This window comes from Psammomys obesus, unplaced genomic scaffold (assembly GCF_907164565.1).
Source record: "Psammomys obesus unplaced genomic scaffold, mPsaObe1.curated_primary_1811, whole genome shotgun sequence".
NCBI lineage: Eukaryota > Metazoa > Chordata > Mammalia > Rodentia > Muridae > Psammomys > Psammomys obesus.
The window spans coordinates 6,018,922-6,031,674 of NW_026596433.1; the positions used below are offsets into that span (position 1 = coordinate 6,018,922).

General features: G+C 38.8%; 1 protein-coding gene across 1 annotated transcript in view; it reads left to right on the forward strand.

Moving 5' to 3' along the window:
- Positions 1 to 12,753, forward strand: part of Galntl6 (polypeptide N-acetylgalactosaminyltransferase like 6) — a 1,222,499-nt gene that overhangs the window by 301,058 nt on the left and 908,688 nt on the right. The gene's annotated exons all lie outside the window — the stretch shown is intronic.

Here is a 12,753-nt window from a genome sequence, read left to right on the forward strand (position 1 = left end):
AAACTTTCTGATTAATTTTACACATTGGCTATAATTAACCTGTAGAAAATAAACACTGATTTCTTAATGAATAATATAATTACACTTGAAGATAAATACTTGACGTATTCATTCCCAGTTATTTTTTTTCTGTTTCTTTTTAAAACACTTTTCTTTCTTTCATCTTATAGAGAATGAATATTTTTATACAATGTATTCTGATTATGATTCCCCTCTCCTAATTGCTTCAAGATCTTCCTTTCATTTTTCTAATCTATATCCCTTTTTTCTCTCATTAGAATAAAAACATATTTCTAAAATTCTAATAAAAGTAAAATAATATAAATAAGAGGAAAAAATCAGATTAAGACAAAAGAGAAAATAAAAAGTTTCAAATGAAATAGGTATACAGACACTAAGACACACACAAAAAGCACATAACAAGAAAACTACAAACCATTATATATAAGCAAAAGTTCCATAAGTTAAACAAAAATGTCCAAAGCAGAGAGACAAACAAACAATAAAACTTCCAAAAATACTATTGAATTTATTTTGTTTTGGCCATCTACTTCTGGACATGGGACCTGCCCTTAAGTACAGTTTGTATACCAAATGAGACTTCATTTAAATTGTTTTTTTTTTTTCCTTTCCTTTGTGAGAGTTAGGAATTAGGAATGGCTTCTGGATTAGTGATAGGAGTGAGTATCTACCTCCCTACAGCTCTGGGACTTGTGTAGGCCCTGTGGATGCTGCCATAGTCTCCATAAGGTCATTCACACATCGGTCTGTTGTGTCTAGAAGGTCTGATTTCTTCAGTCTCTACCATCACCTCTAACCTTTAAGATCTTTCTGCCTCCTCTTCCATATAGTTTCCTGAGCTCTGAGGGGAAAGAGTTGAACATTGTACAACTGTGGGTTACTACACTTCTCCCCTCTATTGTAGGAAGAAGCTTCTCAAATGATGGCTGGACAAGACTCTGATCAATGGTCATAACAGAATGCTATTAGCAGTCATTTTATTGTTATGTTCCTTTAGTAAGGAGCTCTTTAACCTTTTTACTTTACACATCATATCAAAGGTGCCAAATATAATGTAATAATGCCCAATGTAAAGAATATACTTAACACAACATTGCACAGAAACAATTGTTTAGTTGGACATTTAGCTTTAGTTGGACATCTTAGAATTTATTCTGGTTGTCCATGTACACAATAAAGAATGTGTGTATTTTATCATATTTTGCATTCAGATAGATGATGTCAGGTTTTCTAAGAATGCCTGGTGCATTTGAGGATCAACCCTATCTATAATAACAAGGCCAGACATTCAAAACCAGAGACATGTCTGAAGCGACCAAAGTAGGCCTGGATCTCACCTGTCAGATATTGTTGGGCTAGTCAATTAAAGCACAAAAGAAGTGAAATGGAAGTAAAAGAGCTGATTTCCTATGCTTCCCTTCTATCAAGAAAGTTTGATTCCCTGAATAATCAGATGGCTTCGTGTGTGAGAGGGCAAAATATCATCAGATCGCCTCTTCTTTTTACATAGTAAGGAGGCTTTTGCTCAAGATGCCAAAGAATGGCAATGTTGGACTAGAAATTCAATTATTAAAAAAATGCCTTACCTTTTTGGAGACAAGAATTTCTAATCAAATGATGGTCAAATGTGCTACAATTACAAAAACTTCTGTTGACTAATTTCTTTGGAAAAAGTAATAACTTTTAAAAATCATGTAGCATAGTTATAGGTGTTAAACTTTTCTTTTAACTGTTTATTGGTGCTCTTCTCAAGATTTATATGTCTGCTAATACACAATTCCTCCAAACAAATGACTCTATATATGCCATTCCCTCAATTCCAGTACACCAAATCTGGTGTAGGAAGGGTTAGCTGCCATTCCTGTAGATTCATAGAGCCATCACAATTATCTATAAACAAATTACTGCACTCGTGTTATACTAAGTTATTATCGTAGACTGTGTAGTTCTAAAAACACAAATCATAACCTCATTGCGATTAATGTTATGACAACAGAGCCACAAATATACTAATTAGTATTTTACAGTTAATATAGGACCTATATCTATATTTACTAATTGCTTATTTGTGGTTATATTAGCCTGTATTATACCAGCTTTCTTATTTGTGACAGATACACAGTAGAACACTGGAAACTATACGTTTTTCTCACCATTTACAATCCTGCTCCCACTTGTCTCGGGAGCAAGAAGTTCCTAGACGTGCTTTATGTAGCTCTAGAATAGCCCTCCAGGATGGGGAATTAGCAGTACTTTCCTAATAATGGGGAAAATGAACAGTATTATCTTTCCAGAGATCAGCATTAATAGATTTATTCTGGTCTGTCTGAAAGTGATATTTCTATAATTAACAATTGACTGAAATTCCTAGCCAGATTATCTCAATTAGATAACGTCCTAGACCTTCTTATTCCAGTTATCCAAAGGAGACACTTTGTGAGCAGACCAAGGATCTAAAGCCTTTTTTTTTTTTTTTAAGAAACTTAACAAAAGCTCTTGTTTACGAAAATTATTGGAGGTGTTTATTGATACAGAGATTGACATAAGCGTTAATCAAACTGGGAAGGCAAAATATTTGGCTTTTGACACAAGACTTAAATTAAAGAATAAAAATTATATGCTGCAAGATGAGTGAAGAAGTTAGAAGTAGAAGATAAGCAATCTAAATAAAATAAAGATTGTATGGACTGCAGCTGGGAAATGAAAACATTACATAAGGATTCAGTCTTTTTTTTAAGGTTGGTTTATTTATTTATTTAGTTAGTTAATTATTATTTTTTGCCATTAGAGTATCTTTATTTAAGCAAGATTTCAGGGCCAAACATTACAGCTTAAGCCATATGACATACAATGAGGAACAGTATTGTATAAAAGCACATCACTTTGTATCCAGACTATAAATATTTTAATTCAATAACAGTTAATATGATTTTAGGAAACAAAAGCAAAAATTAAGTTTTATAATTTAACTTAACTGACCTTTCACCAACAAAAAAATCCTGAAGCAAAAATGTAAGAAATAAGCATACAGGTAAATAAATATTTATAGTTAGAAGACAACAATCTAATAGAAAAATATCATAATGTAAAAAGTCTAAGTCCTTAAGTTACGTGAGGTCATGTATAAACACATTTTGTTCCAACATTGTGATATTCTCAAGGATCATTCTTGTCTGACACTTGGTAATTATTGACTTCTCTGACTGTGTTACTTTTTTGCCTTTTTAAAAAATATGATATCAATCACAGGTATACAGAAAAGTTCTAACAAATGATTCTAACTTTATTCCTTCTAAGATTTATTTTAATGTATATATTTAATCATCATGATCAAATTGATCCAAAACCCACATAATTTTTATGCATAATTGCACATGATCCTTTTAAGGTTATGTGATTTTTTTGAATAGAAATATTGTTTTTATGAATTTAATAACAGTTTGTTTAATTATCAATAGATGGCAAATATTAGTAGATTCAATAAAATAACCATTTATGTCAAAACGTACTACAATTTATTCATTTTATATCCCAGTTGTAGCCCCCTCCTTCATCTCTTCCCACTTCCACCAACCTTCCTTCCTCCCTCTTCTCCCCTTATGCCTCTTCCCTAGTACACTGAGAAGGGAAGTCCTCCTCCCCTACTATCTGACCCTAGCTTATCAGGTACCATCAGGACTTCCTGGATTCCCTTTCTCTATGACCTACTAATGCCACCCCACCAGGAGGAAGTCATCAAAAAGGTGGCAATTGAGTTCATGTCAGGGACTGCCCCTGCTCTTCTTAGGGGCTACATCTCAACAATGGTTCTAGGTCTTCTACATGCATGTCCTTGATTGATGCATCAGTCTCTGCACTCCCTCTCCCTCCCTGGACAGAATAGTAGATCACAGATGAGTCTGGTAGAAACAGATGAAAAGTTGTGTCAAAGAGTACCTCCACAACCGAAGAATTCCTTTAAGAAACAAGACAAATAAAACTTCAACTGTCCGCAATCTAATGGGAATAAATGGTCTTAATGGACTCAGCAAATGCAAGAAGCAGGACTTATTGTCATGTATTTAAAAATCAAAAGAAACTAGAGTGGACAGCCTTGCCTTGTCCCCGATTTCAGTGGGATAAACTCACACACCTACGGATACTTGATTTTTGACAAAAAAACAAAGCCATACAATGAAAAAAAGATAGCATCTTTAACAAATGGTGCTGGTCTAACTGGATGTTTCCAGATAGAAAAATGGAAATAGATCCATATTTATCACCCTGCACAAATTATATTCCAAAGGGATCAAAGACCTCAACATAAAACCAGACACACTAAACCTATTAGAAGAAAAGTAGGGAAGAGGCTTGAACGCATTGACACAGGTTTCAACTTCTTGAACATAATACCAACAGCATGGGCTCTAAGATCAACAACCAATAAATGGGCCTCATGAAACTGAAAAGCTTCTGTAAAGCAAATGACACTCTCATCAGAAAAAACGACAGCCTACAGACTGGGAAACGATCTTCACCAACCCTATATCTGACAGAGGGCTAATATCCAGAATATATAAAGAACTCAAGGAGTTAAGAAGACACAGACCAAATAATCTAATTAAAATTGGGGTACAGAGGGGGCGGGGCAAGATGGCGGCGCCAGGAGGACTCTCATTCTGAGGAGCAACACAGCAGGATTGGCACAGTGACCAGCAATCAGAACTCGCAGTCATAAAACACAAGTGATTGTGTTTCACAGGTGAGAGGATACCTCACGGTGGGGGATTCAATCAGCTTTAACTCACCATGCTAAACCATGAAAGAGATCCCGGTTCCGCCAGGCGCTAGGTCGCCAGCCCAGAGCTACCCGCCAGCGCAAACTGGTCACGGTCCCAGATTGAACTGTGGGCCCACAACACCATAGACTGGATTTCCCAGTCGAGGGATAACCCCACGGAGCAGGAAACAATTGGGACCAACCACAGGTTACCCAGACATCCCCTGGAAAAGACTCGGGTTCCGCAGGTACCCCAAGAGGCAGTCCGGACCCAGAGCCTGGACACAGGCACCTGCCTGCGCACCTGATTTGATGCCTCAGATAGAACTGTGGGCACCAGGGCACCAGGGCACCAGACTGCGTGTCTCTGGCAGGAGGAAACCCCCAGCGGAGGGGGTCAGCAGCTCTAACGCTTAGGACACCCAGCACCAAAACACTTCCTGGACTCATGCAGACTCTAGTGCAGGCAGGAGCGCTGTGCTCTGCCACCATTGTTGAGTTCCCCTAGGGCACTGGGACACACAGCTGCATCCTCAGACCTACAAAAGCCAGAGAGCCATTACAGCAACCCTCAGATACTGTTATTCCTAGCTAGACTGTCAAAACTGTGGGAAACCCTGGTCCTTCAAGAGGGCTGCACCCACAGCGTCTGGACCAGAGCAGTGACTGCAGCCGCCATCCCAGACAGAGACACACAGCTTCTGGTCCAGAGTGAGGCACCCAGCCTCCAGACCAGAACAGTGCCCCCAAGCGACAACTCAACCTAGGTGTACATTCTCCAGGTCCAGAGCAAAGCAATCAACCTCTGGCCCAGAGACTTGCTGAGTGCACCTCCCACTTTCCCGGACAGAACTGTGCGCCCCAGAATAACAGACTGAGTTTCCCTGTTGGGAGAAAACCCCACAGCTAGGGAATCAGCAGTTTCTTCAAGAGGACTGTACATGGATATTTAGTGAGCAGCAGCACACTAAATTTATAACGAGAAACCCAGCAGTGGGGCAGCTGTCTTGAGAAATTCTATGGGTAAGAGGGGATTCCCCCCCCCGCCTAACATAGACCACAGCTACTAATCAGGGCTATAAACCTGAGGTGAGCAGTGGCAACTCCTGAGAAACACTGACCATACAGTGACCATAACCAAAAAGCAGAGAAGGACTCCTTCAGGAAAAATCATCTTCCGGCCAAGGGGATACGGCCTACCTCAGGACTCCAGGAAGCACAGAAACTAACAGCCAACACCTAAATCAGCCCAATGGGTAGAGGTCAGCGTAAAGGCTCAACCAACAAAAGAAAGAGCAATATGGCATCTCCAGAACCCAGCCATCCAGAGGCGAACAGCCCTGAACAATGCAGCATAATAGAAAATCAAGAAGATGACCTTACATCTATGTTGATGAAGAGGATAATAGAGGAAATAGATAAAATATGTAAAGAATTAGAGGACGATAAAACCAAACAGATCATGGCTATCCGTAAAGAAATGGAGGAAGATAAAGACAAGCAGATTAGGGCCATCTGTGAAGAAATACGGAAAGATGCAACCAAACAGCTTGTGACCTTCAGAGAAGAAATAATTAAATCACTGAAAGAAATAAAAGAGACAGAGTTGAAGGAACTAAAAGAAAAAGAGGAAAATACAATCAGACAGGTGAAGGAAGTAAACAAAACAACTCAAGACCTGAAGATAGAACTAGAAAAATTAAAGAAAACACAAATGGAGGAAATAATGGAGAGGAAGAATTTAGGGAAGAAAACAGGAACTACAGAGGTAAGCATAACCAACAGAATACAAGAAATGGAAGAAAGAATCTCAGGTGTAGAAGATACAATGGAAGAAATCGATGTATCTGTCAAAGAAAATGTTAAATCCAAAAAATTCCTGACACAGACCGTCCAAGAAATCCAAGACAATATGAAAAGACAAAACCTAAGAATAATAGGAATAGAGGAAAAAGAAGACTCCCTTCTCCAAGGCCCAGAAAATATTTTCAACAAAATCATTGAAGAAAATTTCCCCAAGTTAAAGGAGAAGCCAATAAGGATACATGAGGCCTACAGAACACCCAACAAATTTGACCAGGAAAGAAAATCCTCTTGCCACATAATAATCAAAACAGTAAGTATACAGAACAAAGAAAAAATACTAAAAGCTGCAAGGGAAAAAGGCCAAGTAACATATAACGGCAAACCCATTAGAATCACACCTGACTTTTCAACAGAAACTATGAAAGCCAGAAGGGCCTGGACAGATATCATGCAGACCCTAAGAGAACACAGATGTCAACCCAGGCTACTATACCCTGCAAAACTCTCAGTCCTCATAGACGGAGAAAACAAGATATTCAATGACAAAAACAAATTTCAAAAATACCTACACACAAATCCAGCATTACAGAAGATACTGGAAGGGAAAATACAACCCAAGAAAATTAGCTTCTGTCAAGAAAACACAGGAAATAATTAACCTTACTACAGCAAAACAAAAAGCAACCAAGCACACAACCTTATGAACACAGCCAACATCAAAATCAAAGGATCTAACAGCCACTGGTCATTAATCTCTCTCAACATCAGTGGACTCAACTCTCCAGTAAAAAGACACAGATTAACAGAGTGGATACGTAAACAAAACCCAGCAATCTGTTGCATACAAGAAACACACCTAAGGCACAATGATAGACATTACCTGAGGGTAAAAGTTTGGAAGACGACGTTCCAAGCAAATGGACCCAAGAAACAAGCAGGAGTAGCCATTCTAATATCTGATAAAATAGACTTTCAACCAAAATTAATAAAAAGAGATGAGGAAGGACACTTCATACTCATCAAGGGAAAATTCCACCAAGAAGACATCACAATCCTGAACATCTATGCCCCAAATACAAGAGCACCCACATTTGTAAAAGAAACATTGATAAAATTTAAACCACATATACATCCCCACACATTAATAGTGGGAGACTTCAACACCCCACTCTCAACAAAGGACAGGTCAACAAAACAGAAATTAAACAAAGAAACAATATCTCTGAGAGAGGTCATGAATCAAATGGACCTCACAGACATTTACAGAACTTTACACCCAAACACAAATAATTTACCTTCTTCTCAGCACCTCATGGAACCTTCTCCAAAATAGACCATATAGTTGGTCACAAAGCAAGCCTCAACAGATACAAGAAGACTGAAATAATCGCTTGTATCCTGTCTGATCACCATGGAATAAAGCTGGACTTCAACAACAACAGAAATAGCAAAAAGCCTACACACACATGGAAACTGAACAACTTGTTACTAAATGACAGCTGGGTCAGGGAAGAAATAAAGAAAGAAATTAAAGCCTTTCTAGAACTCAATGAAAATGAAGACACAACATACCCAAACTTGTGGGACACAATGAAAGCAGTGCTAAGAGGAAAGTTCATAGCACTAAGTGCCTTCAAGAAGAAATTCGAGACAGCTCATTCAAGCAACTTAATGGCTCACTTAAAAACCCTAGAAAAAGAAGAAGCAGACACACCAAAAAGGAGTAGACGGCTGGAAATTATCAAACTCAGGGCTGAAATCAATCAATAAGAAACAAATAAAACAATTCAAAGAATCAATGAAACCAAGAGCTGGTTCTTTGAGAAAATCAACAAGATCGACAAACCCTTAGCCAAGCTAACTAAAAGGCAGAGAGACACCACCCAAATCAATAAAATCAGAAATGAAAAGGGGGACATAACTACAGACACTGAGGAAATCCAAACAATCATTAGGACTTACTTCAAAAGTCTATACTCAACAAAATTTGAAAACCTAAATGAAATGGACAATTTTCTTGATTGATTTGACTTACCAAAGCAGAATCAGGACCAGGTAAATCAATTAAATAGTTCTATATCCCCCAAAGAAATAGAAGCAGTCATCAAAAATCTCCCATCCAAAAAAAGCCCAGGTCCAGATGGCTTCAGCGCAGAATTCTACCAGACCTTCCAAGAAGAGCTAACTCCAATTCTCTTCAAACTATTCCACAAAATAGAAACAGAAGGAACATTACCAAACTCATTCTATGAAGCCACAATCACCTTGGTACCTAAACCTCACAAAGACTCAACAAAGAAAGAGAATTTCAGGCCAATCTCCCTTATGAACATTGATGCAAAAATACTTAACAAAATACTTGCAAACCGAATCCAAGAACACATCAAAGATATTATCCACTATGACCAAGTAGGCTTCATCCCAGATATGCATGGGTGGTTCAATATACGGAAATCCATCAATGTGATCCACCATATTAACAAACTGAAAGAAAAAAAACCACATGATAATCTCCCTAGATGCTGAAAAAGCATTTGACAAAATACAACATCCATTCATGTTTAAAGTACTGGAGAGATCAGGGATACAAGGCACATATCTAAACATAGTAAAGGCGATTTACAGCAAGCCTATAGCCAACATCAAACTGAACGGAGAGAAACTTAAAGCAATCCCACTGAAATCAGGGACAAGACAAGGCTGCCCACTCTCTCCATATCTCTTCAACATAATGCTGGAAGTCCTTGCTAGAGCAATAAGACAGTTGAAGGAGATCAAGGGGATACAGATGGGAAAGGAAGAAGTCAAATTATCACTATTTGCAGATGATAGGATAGTATACATGAGTGACCCCAAAAACTCTACCAGGGAACTCCTACAGCTGATAAACACCTTCAGCAAAGTGGCCGGATACAAAATTAACTCAAAAAAATCAGTATACTCCTATATACAAAAGACAAAAGAGCTGAGAAAGAAATTAGAGAAACAACACCATTCACAATAGCCACAAATGACATAAAGTACCTTGGTGTAACCCTAACCAAGGAAGTCAAAGACTTGAATGAAAACAATTTCAAGTCTCTGAAGAAAGAATTAGAGGAAGATATGAGAAGATGGAAAGATCTCCCATGCTCATGGCTTGGCAGGATTAACATAGTAAAAATGGCCATCTTACCAAAAGCAATCTACAGATTTAATGCAATTCCCATCAAATTGCCAACACAATTCTTTACAGACCTGGAAAGAAAAATTCTCAACTTCGTATGGAATAACAAGAAACCGAGAATTGCTAAAACAATCCTCTACAATAAAAGATCTTCTGGAGGTATCTCCATCCCTGATCTCAAGCTGTACTATAGAGCAACAGTTATAAAAACTGCATGGTATTGGCATAGAAACAGAATGGTGGACCAATGGAATCGAACAGAAGACCCAGAAATAAAGCCACACACTTACAGACACCTAATTTTTGACAAAGATGCCAAAACCATACAATGGAAAAAAGATAGCATCTTCAACAAATGGTGCTGGTCCAACTGGATGTCTACATGTAGAAAAATGAAAATAGATCCATACTTATCACCCTGCACAAAACTGAAGTCCAAGTGGATCAAAGACCTCAACATAAAACCAGACACATTAAATCGGCTAGAAAAAAAAGTGGGGAATACCCTAGAACTCATTGGTACAGGAGAAAACTTCCTGAACAGAACACCAACAGCACAGGCTCTAAGAGCAACAATCAATAAATGGGACCTCATGAAATTGAAAAGCTTCTGTAAAGCAAAGGACACCGTCATCAAAACAAAGCGACTGCCTACAGATTGGGAAAGAATCATCACCAACCCTCTATCTGACAGAGGACTCATATCCAATATATATAAAGAACTAAACAAGCTGAAAAGCAACAAACCAAGTAATCCACTTAAAAAATGGGGAACAGAGCTAAAGAGAGAATTCTCTGCAGAGGAATATCGAATGGCAGAGAAGCACTTAAAGAAATGCTCAACCTCATTAGCCATTAGGGAAATGCAAATCAAAACAACCCTGAGATTTCACCTTACACCCATCAGAATGGCCAAGATGAAAATCTCAAGGGACAACACATGCTGGAGAGGTTGTGGAGAAAGGGGAACCCTTCTCCACTGCTGGTGGGAATGTAAACTGGTACAACCACTCTGGAAATCAATCTGGCGCTTTCTCAGACAACTAGGAATAGCGCTTCCTCAAGATCCAGCCATACCACTCCTAGGCATATACCCAAAAGAGGCGCAAGTACACAACAAGGACATTTGTTCAACCATGTTTGTAGCAGCTTTATTTGTAATAGCCAGAAGCTGGAAACAACCCAGATGCCCCTCAACTGAAGAATGGATGCAGAAACTGTGGTACATCTATACAATGGAGTATTACTCAGCAATGAAAAATAAGGAAATCATGAAATTTGCAGGTAAATGGTGGGACCTGGAAAGGATCATCCTGAGTGAGTTGTCCCAGAAGCAAAAAGACACGCATGGTATATACTCACTCATATAAACATACAATATAGAATAAACCCACTAAAAGCTGTACATCTAAACAAACTAAGCAAAAGAGAGGACCCTAACTAAAATGTTCAATCCCCATCCTGAAAGGCAAAGAGGATGGACAGCAGAAGAAAAAGAAAACAGGAAACAACCTTGAAACCTGCCACAGAGGGCCTCTGAAAGCTTCTGCAGTATAAACTGTCAAAGCAGATGCTGAGCCTGATGGCCAACTGATGTCCAGAGTGAATGGAATTCTATGTAAGAAGTGGGAAATAGTAAGAGCTGGAGGGGATGGGAACTCCACAAGGAGAGCAACAGAACAAGATAATTTGAACACAGGGAACTTCCCAGAGACTCATACTCCAATCAAGGACTATTCGGGGAGTTGACCTGGAACCCCTGCACAGGTGTAGCCCATGACAGTTCAGTGTCCAAGTGGGTTACATAGTAATGGGAAGAGGGACTGCCTCTGACATAATCTGATTGGCCTGCTCGTTGATCACTTCCCCTGAGGGGGGAGCAGCCTTACCAGGCCACAGTAGAGGACAATGCAGCCACTTTTGATGAGAACTGATAGACTAAGATCAGAAAGAAGAGGAGAACCTCCCCTATCAGTGGACTTGGGGAGTGGCATGCATGCAGAAAGGGGAGGGAGGGTGGGATGGGGAGGGGAGGAGGAGGGAGGGGCTTATGGGGGGATACAAAATGAATAAAGTGTAATTAATAAAAAAATTTAAAAAAAAATTGGGGTACAGAGCTAAACAGAGGATTCTCAATAGAGGAATATCAAATGACACAGAAACATTTAAAGAAATGCTCAACGTCCTTAGTCATCAGGGAAATGCAAATAAAAATGATCCTGAGATTTCACCTTACATCAGTCAGAATGGCTAAGTTCAAGAACTCAAGTGACAACACATGCTGGAGAGGATGTGGAGAAAGGGAAACTCTCCTCCATTGCTGGTGGGAAAGTAAACTTGTACAACCACTTTGGAAATCAATCTGGTGCTTTCTTAGACAATTAGGAATAATGCCACCTCAAGATCCAGCTATACCACTCCTTGGCATATCTCTAAAATATGCTCAAATGTATAAGGTCATTTGCTCTACCACGTTTGTAGTAGCTTTATTGGTTATAGCTAGAAGCTGGAAACAACCCAGATGTCCTTCAATGGAAGAATGGATACAGAAATTGTGATACTTTTACTTTGTAATGAAATACTACTCAGCAATTAAAAATAAGGAAATTGTGAAATTTGCAAGCAAATGATGAGAAGTAGAAAATATTATCCGGAGTGAGGTTTCCTGTAAGCAGAAAGACAGACATGGTATACACTCAGTTATAAGTGGATAATAGACATATAATAAAGGATAATCATACTAAAATCTGCCTACCCAAATAAGCTAAGCAAGAAGGAGGAGCCTGGGTAAGATGATCAATCCTCATTCAGAAAGGCAAATGAGACAGTAATCAGAAGAGGGAGAAAGCAGGGAACAGGACAGGAGCCTACCACAGAGGGCCTCTGAAAGATTCTAGCCAGCAGTGTATCAAAGCAGATGCTGAGACACATAGCCAAAATTTGGGCAAAGTGAAGGGAATCTTTCTTTTTAATTTTTTATTTAACTTTTATTAATTACACT